Source organism: Kogia breviceps, chromosome 3 (assembly GCF_026419965.1).
Source record: "Kogia breviceps isolate mKogBre1 chromosome 3, mKogBre1 haplotype 1, whole genome shotgun sequence".
NCBI lineage: Eukaryota > Metazoa > Chordata > Mammalia > Artiodactyla > Physeteridae > Kogia > Kogia breviceps.
In genome coordinates, this window is record NC_081312.1 from 16480646 (window position 1) to 16503587 (window position 22942).

Consider the following 22942-nt stretch of genomic DNA (forward strand, 5'->3'; position numbering starts at 1 on the left):
ATTACATGGATCACCATTGTTCCAACCTGAGTTTCTTCTCAGTTTCATCTCTGTGTCCACTGTGCCAATGCTACATATTTTAGTGTTGGTCATGGTAGCATGTCTTTGTCTTGATGATGATTTCTATATTCATCAGGAGAGACTAAGTCATGTTGTAGTAACAACTTCAAAATATCAGTGGCTTAACGTAAAAAAAAAAAGTTTGTATCCCATTCACACCAATTTCCAGGTGACTTTCTAGAACAACTGACCACTAGGAAAGGGTTGAGAAATGTATGCTTCTTCAGTCTTGTAGCTCTGCTATCACAACATGAAGCTTTCTTGATGTCATTGCAGCAAGGAATGAGAAGACTGGAAAAGTCTGTACTGACAATTAAATGGTATGTCTCAAGAGTGGTTTAATGTAGGTAACTTCCTTTATCAGCCCATTGCCTCAACTGGGAACATGCTCCTCTCAACTGGGAGTTACTAGGACATATGTGTTTAGAGTAGAATGTCTTGGAATAGTGCTCAGACCTCTGGGCAGGGGATGCTACTTATCTCCAGTCGGTATTTCAGGAGCTGAAGAGAGGGTCTTACAGAGCATGCAATCAGGTTTTGAGGAGGGAGCTCTATCTGGCTTTCTCTGGTATGACCGGGAGGCACAGTGAGGCTGGTTTGGCAGCACCAGAAGAAGCTGGCGATTGGAGCCAGCGGCCATTAATGGAGCATCGTTGATGGAAACAGTAACCACAAAATACGTATATACGTGTGTACATAAACAAGGAAGTCCTTTTTTTCCCCTTCTCCTATCTTCTCTTTTTCCTCTAATGATTTCTACTGGTAGAATCTAAAAGTAAGCCAGTTAGCAAGCATGTCTGGTATACATAGTTCACAGAATTTTAGCCTTAGTTTTATAAAAGAGTCAAGAAAGGTGAATTTGGACATCAAAGAAGGTAATAGGCAAGTAAAACATCACTGTCTGCCCTTGTGGCCGCTCAGCAAACTTACACATCACACTATACATGTTTGACTCTTCATACAACAAAATAGAAATGACTTCCTCTGCTTAATAAGATGAAAGACTCTGAGGACATGTGGAGATGCTCTCACCTTCTCTCTAAAGAAGGTAGGAACAAAATTAAAAAAGTGACTCAATTTTAGTTCAGTCACAAAATTATTTGGATATTATTTACCCTAAACATTCAATTATGAAGATAAGTATCACCAACCAACTATTCTTATATAAAATAATAAGCAAAAAAGTTGAAAAAGGGGAAATTTTTGTATTATCTGTGCTAATCAATATGAGGCATCCTCCACAATTTCTGTGACAATTGCAGTGAGTATATGTGTATAGTTACTATAATCTTCATATTTATATCATTTCTGTAGCTAATCATAAGTCTATAATCTCTGTGTTTGTATTTTTTACTGTATACTGGATATGGAGTAAAATATCTACATTGCCTTTGTCCTTAGCCAGTACCTCCACTTGTCTTGGTTCTTTACCTGGTGGAATGGCCAAACCATCAGTCCTAGAGTGTCTAGATCTTATGTGGATTCATGTTTATTGGGTTGCTCCAGTTTTCCACTAACTTTTACTTTTGAGACATGGGGATACTAAGAGGCACCCTAGAGAATCCCCTGGGCTCTAGACACATATTTTCCCAACCACACAGCGTAGTAACAATCCAATTTTCCCTTGCTAAACAGGGTCCATCCCACAGCCAATACAGTAAGCCCTATTGGTGCTGTGGCCTGAGAAACCCCAAATTATCAGGTGACAATCTCATCTTTTAACTCAAAGGAAACATATCATCTGCTGGCAGCATTCTGCCCTTAAGAACTAGGGGAGTTGGACACACAGAATCCAAAGTTTTTAGAAAAGAAAATAAAAATTTGCGAGGGGATTATTTTGATATGTGCTTTTTTTCCCACACCACCAGGCAATTCTCTAATTCTCAGTGGAACTGACTGGGTGTCCTATAATTTAACTTGATTCTGATACCTGGAGATAGTGTCAGATCCCACAGGTTAAGGGTTCAGTCTTACAGGAATGCTCCCCACCCCCAAATTCAGACACCAATTGCAAGTCCAGATTGTCACCTGTGCTTCTGATAGAGTGTCTATAGATGGGAGGTTCCCATAACCGCCTCCTTAGGTTTGATTAATTTGATAGCGTGGCTCACGGAACTCAGAGAAACATTTGATTTTCTAGATTACCATCTTATTAAATGATATTGTTCAAGAATAGCAAGATGGAAGAGGTGCATATGGCAAGGTATACAAGAAGGGGTCTGGTTTCCATGCTCTCTCTGGGCCAACACCTCTCACCTCATCTTCATGAATTCACCAATCCAAAAGCTTGCCAAACCCCATACTTTGGGTTTTTATGGAGGTTTCATTACTTAGGCAGTATGGATTAAACCATTGGCCATTGGCAACTAATTCAACTCCAGCCCCTCTCCCATCCCTGGAGGTCAAGGGGATGGGATTAAAAGTTCCAATCTTCTAATGACATGATTAGTTCTCCTAGAAACCAGCCCCCATCCTTAAATATTATCAAAAATCACCTTATTTACAGAAACTCAGGTGTAGTTGAAAGAGGTTTAGAAGGAATACCAAGCCATATTTATCCTTCTTATCACTTGGGAAATTCCAAGATTAGGAGCTCTGTGTTAAGAACAGAGACAAAGACATATATTTCTTATTTTAAATCACAGTATCACATTCATTGAGTAAAAGAGTGACAGTAGTCACTCCCATTTCCAAACCTTGTTTTCTCTACTTAGGTATTCTGGCTATCAGAAAAATAGCACCGTTATATTGATAGCTCATTCAAACATGTAACCCACTCTGTAAAATATGATGCTAATATTTCAGGATCTTTTATCCTCACTAGCCTTGTATCTGAACCTTCACTAGGCTGTTTCATTACTCTGCCAGTTCAGCTGCTTCTGTGTGATGCATTACATGGTAGGTAATACCAGTAAATTCTCTGGGCATGAACTCATTGTCGTACTTCTCTTTTGATCTGAGTTCCTTTGTCAGAAGCAATGTTGCTGGGGATATCCTGAGGATAAGTAAAATATTCTAGAAGTCTACAGACCAGTAGAGGGATTATGGGCAAGGAAGGCAGATGCTTATCCAGAATACATGTCTATACAAGTAAAAGAAGTTGTTGCCACCTCCATGATGAAAGGATAAATATAGCAATCAGTCTGCCACTAGGGGGCTGGCTTGTCCCACAGGGAAATGGTCCCATCAGAGAGGCTTCAAGTGTTGGTCTCTGCTATGGGCAGGATAGGCATTCACTAGAGCCAGTGACCAAATTAGCCTTGATGAGGATGTGTCAATGTTTCTGATCCTATAACATCCTTATGATTCACTTACTGATATATTGTGGACATTTTTTTTCTATGTCTTAATTTTATAAAAATAAATTCATTGACAATTTTATTTTTAACGGACATTTAATATTTTTTTCTATGACATGTTTTCTTTGTGAGTAAGTTTGCGTACGTTGTAAGCTTGAGTCCTAATCAAATGAGTTTTATTTTTGAATTAAGTATTAAGACAGTTAATCTCTTTTACAGTCCGGGTTTCTAGAGAAACAATAGTACTGGTAGTCTTAATTATTGGCTGCTGTGTGCCTTTACCTCTTACAATTCTGTCCACTTATATTGAATTGGGTTTGCAATTTTTATTCTATTTTGCCCCTTTCATTAGAAACACCATGACTGAGGTTTAACTAAAGTAGCTTCAGGCTGTACTAGACAAAGTCGAATTGACTTTGCACAGCTTGGCATCTTCAAGTCTTTGGATAATTAGCTATGTTCCTGGGGCTTGTGGTCCATCAGGCTATTTTTAAATGTACTCATGTGTCAAAAGAAAACTCCATGGGGTATAGCCCATGCATTGCCTCCCACCATTTTGTGTTTCCCCAGGCCTTTAAACTAAACTCCAGATCCATCTTATATGAAAATACTTCCTAAAGAAACTTCTATTGCCGATGACATTTTGTGTTCTTACATGTAACTAATTTAGTATTTGTATATATCTACTGGGTATGTTTGTTTTGTTTTATTTTGTTTTTTATTGCTGTTGTTATGTTTATTTGAGAGAGATTACCACTCCTCCTAATTTTGGATTCTTTATTCATTTGATTCTTTATTATTATATGAGCTCTTATGTGCTGGGTTTTGGCTAAGTAAATGTGGTATTGGAACAAAACACCATCAGCTTCAAAATCAGTCACATTTACAATGTAGACCCTCATTTACATGATATCAGATGACTAAATATTTACCAAAAGAAATAGACCTTTAATGGTGTCCTGTCATATATTAGCATTTTGTATGTAGGAAGGTATAATTTTTGAAAAGGAGACCTTCAGGAATTTATCACAGCAGATCTGTAGCTGTCTATTTATATAATTAATAGGCTTCCTTGTTGTCACTCATATTTGACCTTTATATTATTTCTCCTCTTATTCATTGTCCTCCTCAATGCCTTGCATAGACTTTTTTTTTTTTTTTTTTTTTTTTTTTTTTTTTTGCGGTACGCGGGCCTCTCACTATCGCGGCCTCTCTTGCTGCGGAGCACGGGCTCCGGACGCGCAGGCTCAGCGGCCATGGTTCACGGGCCCAGCCGCTCCGCGGCATGTGGGATCTTCCCGGACCGGGGCACGAACCCACGTCCCCTGCATTGGCAGGCGGACTCTCAACCACTGCACCACCAGGGAAGCCCTAGACCTTTTTTTCATAGTAGTCACTCATGCAAGATTTCTCAAATATACAGTAACATACAATTTTCTCAAGTTCCTTTTTATTAAAAAAATTACTTTGATAGACTTCACATTCTTCTTAACAGGTTTCCCAACCACTCAAAGCAAGCAAACAAGCAAACCGGCAAACAAACCAACACAATGTCCTTTGAGTGAATTCTGCCTACTTAAGGATGGAAGGAAAGAGGCATTATCAGGACAACTCCAAGACAAGATTATATCTGGAAATGAAGAATGCATGCTATCTGATGCTGATTTAACAGCACAAAAGAAAATTCAAGTGGGAGAGAAGTGTCTGCTCAGATTTCAAACTCATATCTTTAGGGTATTTGCCAGAAAAATATTGATATGCTTTTGGTGGACTGATCTCACTTAGTCAGACTCCCAGGAGCCTTGCCTGGCTGATATAATACGGAATATAAATTCCTGGCTAAGGCTGTCTAGTAAAGATCTCAAGAAGTCTTAGATCAACTGTCTCACGCTTCCAGCTTAAGGCATATGACTGCCATCCTATCTACTCTTGAAATCTCATTCCCTCTCCTACTGCCAATGGCTATTTCAGGTGGACCCGAAAATAGATAAAAGGTTTTCTGATGACAAAGAATATAAGTCTATACCATGTATTTTCATATTGATTTTATTTAATTGAGCATTTTATCATACACTGCTGTATTTTTTTTGCTGTCTTATTTTATCAATAAAAACTACAAGCTGAATGGATACACTGAACTTGCTTCTCCTCTCTCCACCTCCAATATCTGAGTTATTATGAACTGCTTTGACTTGTTAATGTGAAAAAAATGGCATTTCACTTCATTTTCTCCAGTCTAAGTGCTCTTTAAGAGGAGTTGTTATTCATCTCTCTATCTCCAGGGTCTCTCATGGGCCTCCTGCATATTAGGTACTCAACACATACTCTTTGAATGAAAGAGAAAGTAAACAGGTGGATGGATGGATGTACATATGGATGACAAATATTTCTAAGACAGTACTATTTTGGATTTTCGAAGACAGTGATGAAAATAAATGTATGGTAGTGACAATTACAGAGGTTCTAGCCTTCTAGGACCCTGCTATACTAAACTTGAATCTTGGTCCCTTCTGCTATCTGCTTGGAATACAGGCAATTGATGATAGGCTGTGTTTCTGGAAATATGTGGTGATAATCTTGGCCTTCATCTATTGGGATTAGAGAAGAGTAGGGAGGATTTAGGCCTTTGCCTTAAACAAAAGACTTGATATAAATAGAGAAAGAAATGTCCATGCATACACTGAAATTGTGGAACAGGCAAGGAACTGCCTCTCCTATGCATAGAAACGTGGACTTGGTCAGCTCATGATGAATTATAGAAAGTAGTGAGTGGGCTTTATAATCAGAATAGGCTGCCATAACATCGAGCTAGTGGCTACCATTTGGAATTTTTGTTCTAAGTCATGAGATTCTTTCAGCATATGTGTTTTTGTGTTACAGGGGAATGGCTACCAATGAATGTTTTGGTCACACTCATGATAGTAGCAGAGTTCACTGTTTTTTTATGCCATATTTTTTTTTTTTTTCTAGTATGCGGGCCTCTCACTGTTGTGGCCTCTCCCGTTGCGGAGCACAGGCTCCGGACGCGCAGGCTCAGCGGCCATGGCTCACGGGCCCAGCCGCTCCGCGGCACGTGGGATCCTCCCGGACCGGGGCACGAACCCGTGTCCCCTGCATCGGCAGGCAGACTTTCAACCACTGCGCCACCAGGGAAGCCCTTTATGCCATATTTTAAGGCAATATATTCATCTTTTCAAATGCCTAAGAAATTCTGAGATATTGTTAACCCTGGCCAGGTGGCTATGTTAATGAGACTACAATATTAACAATGGTTTTGGCAGTTTATTCATATTAGGTGGTAATCAGCCTAATGTGCCATATTAGGTGTCTCAGAATCACCCTAGAATTTGGAAAATCTACAACATCCATTCTGATTTAGGTACACCAAGATGTGGTATTCAGTGGATGCATACAAAAATTTTATGCCAGTGGGCAGTACCATAAAATGCCTATGATAACGATTTTAGTACGTACTACCTAGTTTCAGTTTTCCTCATTTGTTTTCCTGCTATTTATATAGAGCCGTAATCTCCAACAAGCAGCACTGGCCTCCCAAATTATTTATTGTTTCAATATAGGGGACAATTACATATAATTAGCTGGATGACACTACTCGTTTGCTGGTGGAATTTGCTGTGAATGCATTTGCTTCTTCGGGGAGTTGCTTTCTATTTCCTGCACCACTGCTCTGATGCTGTTTAGAGACCGATCTTTTTTTTTTTTTCCTGCTTATTTATTGCTTCATTGGTCCAAGGCAGGAAGAAAGCATATGAAAATCAGTATGCAACAGCCTGTGAATAACTATCACAGGAGGCAGAGAAAGAGTTGCATACCAATTAGAAAACACCCAAATAGGCACAAGGTAAGCTTTCAACGCTATGTTTATTTGTGGGTGAAGAAATCCAGATGAATTTGTCAATTCCTTGTGATACTTTATGAAAACTATCATTTGGTGTCGTGGAAGACATAATTCATGTCGTATCTTTTCTCCACCATGATATGTTCTGCATAATTTGATTTTCCAGATGGGTGAAGGTCACTACCTTGTTATGAAACCCTAAAATAATTAGCATATTCTAAAAAGAAAACTGTATCTCAACTATATTAGTAGTTGATGTATACATCAACTATATATAGTTGATGTATCTCAACTCTATTAGTCTTCTTCCTGCCTTCTTAAACAGCGTTTACAGGACATAATTGAACCTACTAGAAATTCTCCAAAACATTTCCTTAAGCCAGGCTGTGCCCATAGGATAGACTCTTTGACCCACTGGAGACTGATGAACTGGGATAAATGATCCAGTATTTCTGAGTCCTGTCCATGTGGCAAGCTCTGTGTGCAAGGAAAACTGTTTAAAAAGTTGGATAGAGCATGCCTTAGATAGAGATCTGCTGTCAGTAGTCAGTAGTCTGGTTTAGGCCATGGCTATCCATCTTGCCATTCTACATGTGCATCCATGCAATCTTATGCTGAGCTCTCCAAAGTGCTTATCCTGGTCCCTTTTCCTTCCATCCCAGATTTCTACATCTTTGGCTTCCCTTATCCAAAGCTGCTTTCGATTGTTGTCAGATTTACCCTTGGCCTCCTGAACTGACTTCTTGACTTAGACACAATAATCTCACCTTGCCCTCTCTATGAATTGGGTCTCTAGTGCACTTCAGAGGAGATTATCACAATTGTTTATGATTAGGATATGATGGCTTACCATCCGATCCATTCTAACATAAGCAAGCAGATAGTTTTTAAAAAGATCATAAGGGCTTTCTTCCTAATTCAATTGAGGGTACTACATTCTCTTTTCCTCCATTAAGACATTTAATGCTATTGACCCCTCCTACTCTTAGAATCATAGGATATCATGTATGAAAGAGTTGGAAGAAGTCAGAGAAATTATATAATCTAACACTCTCATTTCACTCTTAGAAAATGTAGCCCGGGTAAGCAGAGTAGTGGGCCCAGAGATACAACAAGTAACTGGGATTAGATTCCATAGTTCCTAATTCAAGTTAATGCTATTTCCACATTCTGCTATTTTTTTTAAGCTTTTGTCCCCTAATTTCTGTATCCCTGGTTGCTACTTTTATACCTCTCCTATAACTCTTTTGTGACTTCTCTTCTGAGGCTTACCATTCTTGGCCATGGTTGCCCTCCAAGGATCCAAAAATAAATAGACAGATAGTCATATATATACACACTTGTGTCTCTGAGAACTGTTCACAGGCAGAGGATCTACTATGCAGTCTTTGATGTTAACAAATCTCAAATCTGATTTTTCATGTTTACCAACATTTTGGATCTCCTTTCCTGAACTGACCACTAGGACTTTACTCAAATGTCCCTGTGAGTTAAACACAAATTGTTTGTAGGGGAACTCATTCTTCTACACAAACTGGTTTTCCCAATATTTGTCATTGGCATTTATGTTTTTCAAGTTTCTACATATTGTACAAGTTTAACAAATATCTAATGATAATTGTGGGAATGCTGTTTTTATCTGAGCTTTTTCATTGTAGTTGTAGATTCTATAGGAAATAAGAACAGTGAGTAAGTTGATTAGTTGTATGTGACTCTTCCAGTGCTTAGATCTATTCCTATTGTGGCAGATTAATATTTCCTGGGTGAATTATTTTTTCCCAAGTGTAGAAAAAGGATACACTAAATTCCACCTAATATTCCACTGGCATTAATTCAATATCTATAATGTCACCTGGCTAGACATACTTTTTAAAGGTATCAAGTATCTTCTGCTAAGTGTTCTCCCCATCTTTTCTCATCATAAAAAAGAAACTCCAAACTACTCAACATGTTTTGATAACCCTCTCAAACTGCAGAGTAAAAGAGAGCCGGTTCCGATCCCAGCTTTGCCCTTAGCTAGTTGTGTAACCCCAAATATCTATATAATGTCTTTGTGTCATCTTTTCCTTATTTGTAAAATGTGGACAATACTGGTACCTAATTGTGGGAATTAACTGAGGAGATGTAGATAAAGCCCTTAGCATAATCCTTGCTTGGGCATGAAAAATAGCAGCTTTTTATTTCCTTTAATGTTATACTTCTCTAAGAAACATGTAATACTTAACAATAGTAAGCACTGATTTAATTGGATATCATAACATGTGACAAAATGTACAAAGCACTGTGGGAAGAAAAATACAAAAAAAATGGCCTGGACTTATCTTTAAGAAACTAAAAAGCAAAAATATTTCTATACTTTCCTAATGCTTTTATTTCTTTAATAGACCCCAGAAACACTTGGTTTTTATTATTTTGATTTAGGCTTCTCACTCGGGCAATATTATTTTTCATCATTAATTTCTTACTTCGCATTTTCTCTTCCAGTTCATGGCCACTTGGCACCATCACCAAATCACTTCTCATAGACACTGCTTAATTTCATTTTATTTTACGACTGCAGTCTGCACACCTTTCCCTCGGCCAGAAGTCTTACCTTTGTGTCTGTCCCTGGGAAGTAGAGAGGGAACATGGATGGCAGAAGACATGCCTTCACTTCTAACAATAAAACAATTCAAATTTCCTGTACTCTTAATGGTGAATCCACTATTTACCCACTAGCTATTAATGGCAGTCCTTTACTTAAAGCTAGGGCAGAGCAAAATATTCAATAATACATTTCCTGTGCCCATGAATATCAGTCTAAAAGCAGAAAGAATTTAAACACTTTGTTCAATCATTTATTAAAATGAAAATAGCATCCTGGGGCTAATGGAACATGGGGAACCATTGCAATGTTCAATTTATTTTTAGCTGTTGTCAACTGTACATGAAAAAGACCCTAGTGTGAAGTCTTGTCCTGCTGACATTTCCACCAGGTAATTTAGCTTTTGGTCCACTCTCTCTGGAAAATCCTCCAGTTATTTTGTGAGATAAACAATAGGTGCCTTTTCTTCAGTGAACTTTTGCTTGATTTTGATGACCTGTTATGACTAGACACAGCCGCCTCACTTCTGTAAAAAAGGGAATGTTATTACGAACACCCCTTTGCTTAGCAATTGCTTCCCAATGCTCAGTGTATTTTAGCATTGGAGTAATTCTATGCATTGGCTTGCCTGATTTTTCCCTTTCAGTGGGTCACAGACACCCACATCTGGAAGGTTTTAGTAGTAGTCAGTATAGCATTGGGATGACCTCAAGGGGTACAGAGTAGGACAGCCTACATTTCAATCATAGTTCCACCATCTGCTAGATTTATGATTATGAACTAGTGACTTACTCCACCTAAGACTCGGCTTCTCTACCTGAAAATGAGGAAAAGAATTATGCCTACATTATATGACTTGGAATAGGGGGATTAAATGAGATAATCTAAGTAGAAGAGTTGGCATGGTACTAATGCCTAGTAAATACTGAATATTGATTATTTTAAAGATTATTAATAATAAATATTAGCAATTTTAATAAAGATTATAAACAGTGTCGTGCTCTGATTTAGAGATTCTGTCAGAAAGAAAGTTGGCAACCTCAGTCATTTTCCTGTTTAAAATTAAAGGGAGATGGAGCTGGAATTTTGGCTAAGTGCAGCTATGTTTATGTAGTGTGTATTTAATGTTTTCACTTAAGTATAACATACATCTAGAGGATCAAATAAGTCATGAGTAAACAATTCAGTGGATTATCACAAAGTAAATATATCTGTATAACCACCCCCCACCCAATCAAGGACTAGCATGTTATCAGTTCCTAAGGGGCCCTTCATGTCCCTATTCAATCATCGACAACTCCATTTTCCCTAAAGGTCATCACTATCTTACCTTCTAGCACTATAAATTATATTTGCCTGCTTTTGAACTGTATATAAATTATAATTATATGTGAAACATATTATAGTGTTACTGTCGACTTTTCACACTGTAATAATGAGATTCATCCTTGGTATTCTGTGAGGCAGTAGCTTAATTTTATGTTGTATAGTATTCCTTTGTGTCACTTATTCAATCTGATGCTGATGAACCTGGATCTTTCCAGGTTTTAGCTATTTCATATAATGTCCTTTGAACTTTCTTGTACCTGCTTTTTGGTAAACATGTGTTCATATTTCAGCTGAGTATATGACCAGGAACAAAATAGTGTATGTTCAACCTCAATGTATGTATATGTATATACATATATATATAAACTCTTTTTTTAGATTCCTTTTCCCATATAGACCATTACGAAGTACTGAGTAGAGTTCCCTGTGCTATACAGTAGGTTCTTATTGTATATAGTATGTTATCTATTTTATATATAGTAGTGTGTGTATGTTATCTATTTTATGTATAGTAGAATGTATATGTCAATCCCAGTCTCCCAATTTATCCCTCCACCCTGCCTTATTCCCCGAGTAATCACAAGTTTGTTTTCTCCATCAGTGACTCTATTTCTGTTTTGTAATAAATTCATGTATACTCTTTTTTTAGATTCTACCATATAAGTGATAACATATGATATTTGTCTTTCTGTGTCTGACTTACTTTACTCAGTATGACAATCACTAGGTCCATCTATGCTGATGCAAATGGCATCATTTTGTTTTTTTTAATGGCTGAGTAATATTCCATTGTATATATGTACCACATCTTCCTATCCATTCCTCTGTTGATGGACATTTAGGTTGCTTCCATGTTCTGGCTATTGTAAACAGTGCTGCTATGAACATTTTATTTTAACCATTCCAATGTATTATTTTATTGTAGTTTTACTTTGCATTTACTTGATAACTAACCAAGTAAAAATTTTAAAAAATTTTTCATTGATCATTTGAGTATCTTGTTTTAGAATTGCTTATTTGAGTGTCTTTCCCATTTTAAAAATTATCATTTTTTCTTTTGTGTCTGTAGGAGTTTCTTATATATTCTTGATACAAGCCCTATTTTGGTTTATGTATTGCATAACATCTTTTACCACTCTGAGGCTTGCCATTTTACTGTCTTCATGATACTTTTTGATATTTGGAAGCTAACATAAATCAATTTATCCATATTTTCATTTTTTTAGTATATTAGTGACATTTAAAAAAATATTCCCCACCTTAAGGCTATGAAGATATTCTCTTATCTTCTAGAGGTTTTATTGTTTTATTTTTTCACATTTTTATCTATGATTCACTACAATTGATTTTTGTGTCCATTGAGAGGGTGGGGTAAATGTAAATTTTTCTATATGGATATCCAATTAACCAATACCACACATGATTTATTTCAAAACAGTTCTTTCTTTGCTGATCTACAGAACATTTTTTGCATACATCAATTGCTTGTGTATGGAGGGACTGTTTCTTGATACATGTTTATCTTTACATTAATACCACACAGTTTTAATTAGTTATGTTTACAAGTTTTTCTATCCAATATAATAAGTCCTAACATACTGTTCTTAAAGATTGCTTTTGTTCTTTTTGCCTCTTTACATTTCCATATGAAGTTATTTAAGTTTATATATTATTGAAACTTTCAAGCATAGGCAAAAATAGAAAAGTAGCATAGTGAACTCCCAGGTAACAATTACTCAGTTTCAGCAGTTATGAATTTATGGTCATACTTGTACTATTTACACTCCCTCTGTTCTCTACCGCCATCAGATTATTTGGAAGTTAATGCCACATATGAATATTTCCATACATGCTTCTAAGAGAAAAGGAAACTTTTCAACATATATCTACAAGAACATATTATGATTATAATTTTCTTTAGGGTCATCAAATATTTAGTCAATGTTCAAACTTACCTTATCATGTTTAAAAGATTTTGTGGTGTGTTTGAATTAAGATCTAATAACATTGATTTATTTACAATTGGTTGATGTATCTCTAAGTTACTCTAAAATGATAGTTTCCCCCACCCTCAGATCCTTCCTTGCAATTTATTTATTAAAGAAATCTTCTCCTCCCCTTTGGGTTTTCCACTATTTTTAAAAAATGGTTTATTTAAAAAGAATTTTATACTTATAAGAAAGTTGCAAAAGTAATATAAGAAATTCCTGTTTACCCTTCACCCAGATTTCCCAAATGTAAACATATACACTAGTTTTATTATTCTTTCATTCTGTCTTACTTTTTCTCTTCCTTTCTCTTCATATTTTTCTGAGACTTTTGAGAATAAGTTGCAGACTTGATTCTTCTTTACGTCAAAGTACATGTGTATATTTCCACACAACATGAAATAATAATCACATCCATAAAATGATCATTGATACAATACTATGATCTAATTGACACACCTTATTCCAGTTCCACCAAGTGCCTCCCTAATATTTTATCTGTACCAAGATCCAATCAAGGAGGATACATTGTACTTAGTTGTTATGTCTCTTTAGTCTTTTTAGTCTGAAACATGCTCTCAGACTGTCTTTGTCTTTCATAATCTTAGTATTTTTGAACAGAACTGAACAGTATCAAGAATGATGAGAGTTTACTGTACTTGCAAGCTAACCTGTCACTGTGCATGGACTCAAACAGAAGATACAAGATTCCTGGGTCAGAGAAAACTACTCACAGCACAGCAAGCAGCATAAGCTTCATGTTTCTGTCAGTTTCTCATGTCCCTATGTCTTATGGGGCAATGCAGAAGGACAATGGTGAATGATGTTTGTGTAAAAGCTGAGGAACCCCAAAATTAGAGAACCCAAATCTTTTTAAGTGGACTACAAGCAAATCTACCCTTTGTACCAAAGGGAAATATAGTATTTATTATATTGGACAGTAAATAAATCTTCCACCTTAATCTTGGGTGAGACACTGTCTCTATCTGCCAAGAACAGTCTAACACCGTAATACATGCAAAGAAGTCTGCATGTGGAAGAAGACAGAGATTGGCAGGTAGTGGGAAATAATAGAATACACATTTTTGCTTATGCATCTAAAAATTGTACACACACACAAACAATATGCAAAGTGCCCACAATATGTATCTTTATTGATTTATTCTATTAAAAATAATTAAGTCACTTCCAAATACTAGATGTCTAGTTGCAGGAAAATTATAACAATACTTTTATTTATACAAAATATATGAACACTGAATATGAGGAATATCTACTACAGATTGGTCAGCATATTTTCCACTCCACATTCTATTTTGAGATATAACTTAGCCCATCAAATGAAGGAGAATATTTCTTCTCTCCTTGTATATGAGCTGACCTTTTGACATATTTTGACAGATGGTATATTGTGGAAGGGATGCTGTGTAACTTTCAAGGCTGAATTTTAAGACAACCACAGGTTCTGCCTTTGCATCTTGGAACACTCCTTCTTGGAACCTATATATCTCCCTCTGAGTAAACTCAAGCAGCCTCATGAAGAGGCTGCTTGAAACATTTTTTCCCCTCCTAACATTTACCATTTTATAATCTTAAAGTTTTTATTTTCATTTTTATTTTTTGGCTGCATCAGGTTTTAGTTGCAGCATGTGGGGTCTTCATTGAGGCATGTGGGATATTTTGTTGTGGCACACGGGCTCTTTGTTGCAGCTTGTGGGCTTCTCTCTAGTTGTGGGTGCAGGTTTGCTCTTCTCTAGTTGAGGTGTTTGGGCCCAGTAGTTGTGTCACGAGGGTTTAGTTGCCCCACGGCGGCATGTGGGATCTTAGTTCCCTGACCAGGGATCGAACCCATGTCCCTTGAATTGGAAGGCAGATTCTTTACCACTGAACCCCCAGGGAAGTCCCAATCTTAAAGCTTTGAGCCTCTGAGAAAGGACACAACTAAAAGACTAGGTACACCCCAACTCTTCATTAAATCCCTAATAATTTCTCTTGTCATAGGTATATTTCAAGGCAACTTAGTCTGAAGCATGTACATTGGAGTCAGCATTTGCTGTCCCTGAAATGGCTTATGCTTTGTCTGCTGCTACATCATTATGGACATTCTAAGATGTCACTGCCCGGTGATCATCACAGAGCAAGTCAAACCACCTTAGACATAATTGAACTTTTCTGGCACACCTTGGGGATGTTAATACCTGGTTAAAAAAATTAAGGACACTCAGATGTCTCAGAAACCAAGCATTTAATTCCCTAGACTCCCCATCAAGTTCTGTCTTCATAGTGATTTCCTCAATTTATGGTTTTTGATTCCACAATAAGAAGGTTCAAATACTGGCTTTATGTGTATTTCTGTTTACACTCTTAACTTTTGAACTTGTAGTGTAATATAATGACTGGCCTATTAATAGAAGATGCAATTTCAATAACGTTTTAATATAGACTGTCCATGAATTATTAATTATTAGTAGATTAATGCACCATGAATTTACTGTTAAAACTACAGATTACAATGGTTAAAAGTTCTTTGATGACTTGGAAGGCAATTGGATAGTATCATAGAGAGTCTCCAGGTCATTGTTTTGAGCATATTTCTTCCGGTGCTATAGATATGCAGATATATTTTCCCTTTAATATGGAGTTTTCCTAATTCAGCCTATAGAACTTTATAGACATTAATCAGGATTATGCTAAAACGGCATTGCTTTCAAATGTCTTTCTATCACTAATGTCTAATATGTTATCTAATTGATGAGGAGATGAAAGCTAGTTTCAGTAGAATAAGAGAATTTTTCCCTTAAGTAATTCTATCTAAAGCTGGCATAATATGAACTATATATCTTTAGGATTACTGCAAAAGACTATAGTAACCTTTTCTTTAAAACGTTTTTTTGCATTTTCACGTGGTTTCACACTGCCAGTTCCTTGGACCTGATTCAAAATGTCAAAACTCTCCTTGTGTTTCAATCCTGGACTTGAGATATATTGTTTCTTAGAGAAACTTTTCTTAAAGATCCTAAGACTTTTTCTATAAGCTTCTGAAAAAATCAGAGTGTGATTTTAAGTGAAACATAAAGACTATTAGTTTATCGACACAAATTCTCTTCCCTTAATAAGTCAGAATGTCAAGGCTATGGTTAAATTGTTTAAATCATAACATATTATTTTTACTTCAGAAATAATTATTCTAGTTTTTAAATTATATTATTACAAAAGAAAAAAATTAGGAGTTTTTCAGCACACTGTGTTATTTTGGATAAAATCTTATAATTCCCCACAAATTCTTAAAATACTCACATGAATATGAGCTAAGGAAAAGTTAGTGATATTTTAAATTATTCTGCTCAAGGGAATAGAAGAAATCTCTCTAGAAGAATGGATTAGTCATTCATAAATGGAAAAAATTTGTTCCAGCCATTAGAAACAGACCCAAGGGGTAAAAGCAAATTTCTTGGATTTAAGGACATTTTCAGAGTCTCTGAATTGACAAGAACAGACATTTCTGAGGTTGCTAGAAGAGTCCTTCCCCCTTGTATGGAGACTGGAATATGTTATCAGACTGCAAAAAGGCTCGCCACATTCTCATTTTTTTAAGGTGAAAAATCTATTTACTTCATCCAAGAATTTTTTTAAAATCCTAGGATTTTCTTGGACCAATAATAGTATGGTATCAAAATAGATTATTTTTTAAAAACTCTTAAAGGCAATATGTAAAACATTGATTACATCATATTTTCAATTTATGACAAGAAATTTGTTTCCACAATAAGATTTACATTTTGTGAATATTTCATCAAGGTTTTTTTATTTAATTTAATTAATTTACTTTTTATACAGCAGGTTCTTATTAGTTATCTATTTTATACATGTCAGTGTATATATGTCAATACCAATCTCCCAATTCATCCCACCACCCAAGGTATTTAGACCAATCCATTCCTCAGCCTCAGTAGCAAGAGGAGAGCTATTCTAATGTGAGCAATTTAATTTAATCTGCTTTGTCAAACCATGCTTAACATTGAGATAATAGCCCCTGAGATTCTTTTCTCTAAGTTCTGTAGATAACTTTTTATTTTCTTAGGCAGTGGTGAGTCTGAAATAATGTTCTCCAAGCAGTCTTTTTTTAAAAATAAATGTCTATTCTCATAGGCTAATTAAGGAAATGCACTTGTAGCAAAACAGGCAACAGAGATTACAAGTTAATTGGTGAGAAATTTCCAGAAAAAAAAATGATGGAGTGAATTAAAGTGTCAGAGACATTTCTTTCAAAGTTTCCAATGATATGGCCATAAAATCATGTAAAAAAAAATGCCTCAGGTTGCACAATTAATAAGAATAATTTAGTGTATGCTGGAAACCATTAGACTTTTCTATAAGTTTCTAGAGCAACGGCCCAGGATTAAGAGACAAAACTTATAAGAAATATGAGGAATGCCAAAAAGAATACCATTTGGTCAGGACTCAATTAAAAGATAACAAGACTGACATCTCCTGAACTTGACATTGGGAGGACACCATAGTCAGCCCTTAAGTACAATTCCAAATGCACTTTCAATATCCCTACTTTTATGTGAGAACATGTGTGTTCAAGAGTTGAGGTGACTTATTGTGAGGCATTATGCTATTAATGTTTTTACTAACCCAAGGCCTTTGTCAAAAATCAGGTAGACCTTTCTCCTTTCATCGGGGGTGAAAAAAAAAAAACACATTTTTCTACGTTCTGCATGTTCAGTTTTCGGTGGAGAGCTAAAAATTGATGCCAAAATTGTTTCAAAGCTGCTGAATAAGGCAGAAGCTCCCTCTGCAAAAACTTGGCATTGGCCAAGGCCTTTGGATTCTTGAAATGAAGATGAAAGAGAGTTAGAAGATCCCTATAAGCTTCAGTAGGGTTACCCAAGGTTAAGTTGAGCAGGAACTGATAAAAAATGATGTTTAGCTGGGAAACTCTGTGTTCTGATATCCCAAAGAGTTTCTACTTTGAAGTAAATGGCTCACATTCAAACCCAACCTTGCCAATTACAAGCTATATGAGACTTGCACAAATTATTCAATCTCTTTGAACCTCAGGTTTAACATTGGTAGAGTTGTGAATCTCTTAAGATTATGGCCAAGAGCAAAGTGAATACACTTATAAAGGACCTAGTATGGTGCCTGGAACATAGTAGGCACTCAATCAATGTTTATCCTAACATCTGTATAAACATCTTCGTATATCTAATCAGGTATTCATTTAAACCCTGTCATAAATTTGTTATGCACATTTTCAATAATAGTGGTATTTAGACTTGTTTTATAATTACTAAAGGCAGATATAAATCTTCAAACCTTATACTCTATGGGGGCTTTGGAAGAAGGATGATAAGTGTTAACTTTCTTTGTCTGAAATAAATCTATTTCCTCTCCATCTTAAGCTTTTACTTCTTGTAGGATGAAAACATCCACTCCAGTGTTTTCTTTTGCTTCAGAAAGAAAACTGAAGCAATGTATGCTACTCCTCCATCATTTCTCATTGTAGAAGCATTAAATTGGAGGTTTGGAGGATTACATAACCTCCTGTCTTCAGGGGTTGCATCTGATCATTAGCTTGAACTACTTTATGACAATATCTGCAGAAATACTTACTTTGTCACTTTGTCTTTGGTATATGGCCTTTATCCACTAGGAAAGACTGCTGCGACTTGACTGGTTCTTAGTGTCTCGTCTGAAACATTCTGATTTAGTGCAATGACGTGGGTGACAGTTTATGCCCCTTCAATAACATGTATGAGAACTTGACTTGGGCTATCCCAAACCACTTCTCTGAGCTCTCCATGCTGCTATTTATATTCCACACATCAATGCCATAGTGGGCTGGAGAACTCTAGCAAGCTTGCCAGTTTCCTAGGGGTATATTCTCTTCCTTTCCTAATACCCAAATTTCTCTGGGGTTCTATTCCTCCTCTTAGTGAAGAGCACTGGCTGCAACTTCCCCAACATCTAATACTCTTGATTCCCCTCTAAGTTTTGTTTCTCTGTTTAGCTTAAAGGGTCTTTTTCTAGCCTGGGCAGTGGTGATAGAATTGGGTCACATATGCTTTAAATTGTACTTACACTTGAATGTGGCCCAAACAAACACAAGAACTTGATGCTAGTAATAGTTCTATTTGATAAGGTTGCCTTGGAGCAAACCAAGGCCTCTTGTCTCTTGGACCAAAATGGAGCAGGAATTATGACAGGGTAAAAAAGGAAATGGGGACAGGAAATGTGATATGCATAGACTAATACTTCAAAATGTTAGCTTTTTCCATTTTTCTCATTAGAGAATAAATGAAATATATCTTGAATTAGGGCAATTTTATTTCATCTATCAGCACCTGGAAATAGACTAGCCATTTGACACATTCATGCAAGGTCAGATATCATTTTTCTATTTTTCTCTTATGGACAAATAACAAAATTGGGGATTAGATACCTAACTAGAAGCAATCGATTCTTAAAAGATTAATTTATAAGCAAGGTAAACATTATGTTGCTATCCATGTAAGACCATAAGATCCAAATAGCATGACTTCAGATTAAAATATTACTTGTATGGATTGATTATGACTTTTGGAGGTGTGGATAGTGAAATATTTGTACATGGGAAATGTTTGAAAATCTCAATTCATAAGATATGACTTTTATATTCACATGAGGGTGGTCATAAATTTATTATAAGTATGTCCCAAATACTGAATGGGATATATGAATGAAAATTATTTATTCCTAATCCAAACTTCAAATTTAACTGGGCATCCTCGATTTTATCTCTCAACCCCATCCTCATTTCACAGGTGAAAAATCTGAGGCACAAGTGAATATATATCCCAATCTGCACATGTCGAATAACTGGATTATTCCAGATATACTCATCAAATAAGATACCTGGTTAATCCATACTAAATTTTGTTTCTTCAATTGTCTTTAAGAAAAATGATTAATCTCAATTCATATTTATTGAGAATCCCTTAACATCCCTGCTCAACAGTGCTTAAGCACAGTGAGGACCACATTTTAAAGAACTCTCCCCACACTAGATTTGTCTCCTGTGTCAGTTGTAATTGGAAAACTTGCAGTTTCCAAACAGTTTTTTTCCACTTCCTTTCTAGTTCATTCAAACATCCCTCCTTTGGGGTCTTGCTCTCAAATCTTTACCAAAACGTTTCAACAAAGCACATCCGGAACTCTAATCTACTCATACAAATGTTGATTATCCTCCCAACCTATTTCCTAATCTGGGCAGATATGTTGCACTGATGATAATATCAGCTCTGTGATAATACTCTGAAAACAACTTTATCACCCACTAAAGGCTTGAGCTCTTCAAACTAGTTTCCAGCCACTTAGTTTCCTAGTTTCCCTGTCTCTGCAGCCTCTTCTTAGAAGCAGGACTGTGACTGAGTTTTCTGTGAGTCTCCACTTGCAGTAAGTCGTGATTAGATTCACATTTTTTATAAAGTGATATTTTGTGTTCAAATTTCAGTTTCTTCTTCAATGTTACTTTTTGTACATGGTTTAGGAATTTCCAGTCCAAGAGTTTTGCACCTGACATGCTTTATATAATAGCTGTGAGTACTCATGTGTTATAACCAGAAACCTTCTGGAATCAGACCCATTTACAACAGACAAATAATTGGCCTCCCTCTGCAAATATTTTACAAAATGTTTACGGTACATTTTAGATGAGGGTATTTCCTGCATGTATATTATTAATAATCCTGGTGCATGTAATAATCTTTACTGATAATAGTTCATTACTCTATAAATCTACAGTGGGTGTTTATAAAGTTTCTGTCACTGCACTAAGTAATTTCTATACATAATATCGTTGAAGTCTCATAATAATCCTCTTGGGTTGATTGCAGTTAGTCATTTTATATATGAGGAAACTGAGTCTCAGCCAAAATTATATAGCTAGTAAGTGGAAGAGCAGGAATTCTAACTGAGCCAGGGACTTTCGCCACGGTATAATACTGTGTTCTTTTTCAATACAAAATATTCCTCCCATTTGTAGATGATGTATATGTCAGCATATGCGATCTCCTCACAAACCTTTCTCTGGATGCTGTTGGTAAGAAGGTAGAAGAGGCCACTGTCCATCACTCTCTGCTCTGGGCTGGGAGCTACTTCCAGTATCACACCTGACATTTAGGGCCAGTTTCCTCGGGTTAGCCCTTTGAAGGTGGAGTACTATGCCAATAGAATCCACATGTAAACCCATCAGATGTAGCACAGGTCACCTGAAGAGTGAGCCTTGAGTAGAGGGGAAGAAGCCTATCACTGCCAACATCGTTTCCACAAAATGTCTTGAATTTTCCACTCATCTCTCCTGCAGAAAACTTCTTACTTCTTACTGACCTACAAACCCAGGGAGTTAACATTCAACTTAGAGCATCCCAACTAATTCAGTTTTCCACTCCATAACAAACATTTTCTGCTTGTTAAATATATATATATATATATATATATATATATATATTTAAACACCTATTTTGCTTAGCATCCTGAAATGTGGATATTACTATCGTATCACAGATGGGAAAACTCTATACAAAGAGGGGTTAAGCAAATTGTCCAAGGCAGCACAGCAGATAAGGGCAGAATCCAGGGCTTCAAACATTCTAGCGCTATGCTATGCTGCTAGCTTAATATCTTTAAGTTCTCCTTCTTATATCATAACCTCCTTGTTCCTTTTAATATAACAGGTACTTAAAACATAGGATACCAACATATTTTGGTATAACAAGAGTGGAATTCAATTTACTTTCGATTCACTGTGGCATCTTCATAAGTGGATCCATTTCTAGAATGTCTAGAAAGACTTGTATTGAATAGTCAAGGCTCTAATATTTTTTGTAAAAAGTTCATGAACAATGAAGAAACCATCACATTGAAGCAGTAGAATATTTTTATTCCTTTTAAAAATGTTATTATATTTACTTTATAAAAACTGAGATATAATTGGTATGTAACGTTATGTTAGTTTCAGGTGTACAACATAATGATTCAATATATGTATATATTGCAAAATGGTCACCACAATAAGTCTAAATAATATCCGTCACACAAATTTCTTTCTTGTGATGCTAACTTTTAAGATCCGTTCTTAAGAGAGTATTTTTACATTTTTTATCTATTTTACAACCGGAAGTTTGTACCTTTTAACCATCTTCGCCCATTTCACATATCTTTGAGTTCACTTTTCTTTCCAAATTCCACATATAAGTGAGATCATACAGTATTCATCTTTTTCTGTCTGACTTATTTCACTTAGCGTAATGTCTTCAATGCCTACCCATGTTGTTCCAAATGACAGAATTTCCTTCTTTTCAATGGCTGAATAACACATTCCATTGGCTGTGTATGTACATACACATATACACATAATCACATTTTCTTTATCCATACCTTCGTCAGTGGATGTAGGTTGCTTCCAAGTCTCTGCTATTTTAAGTAATGCTACAACGAACATGGAGATGCATTATGTCTTTTCGAGTGAGTGTTTTTATTTCCTTTGGATAAGCACCCAGAAGTGGAATTGCTGAATCATGCAGTAGTTTTAAAACATTTTTTTTGAGGACCCTCCCTACTGTTTTCCATAGTGGCTGCACCGATTTACATACACACCAACAGTGCACAAAGGGTTCCCTTTTCTCCACATTCTTGCCATCACTTGTCATCTCTTGAATTTATGATAATAGGCATTCTAACAGGTGTGAGGTGATAGCTCAGTGTGGTTTTGATTTGCATTTCCTTGATGATTAATGATTGTGAGCACCCTTTTATGTACCTGCTGGTCATCTGT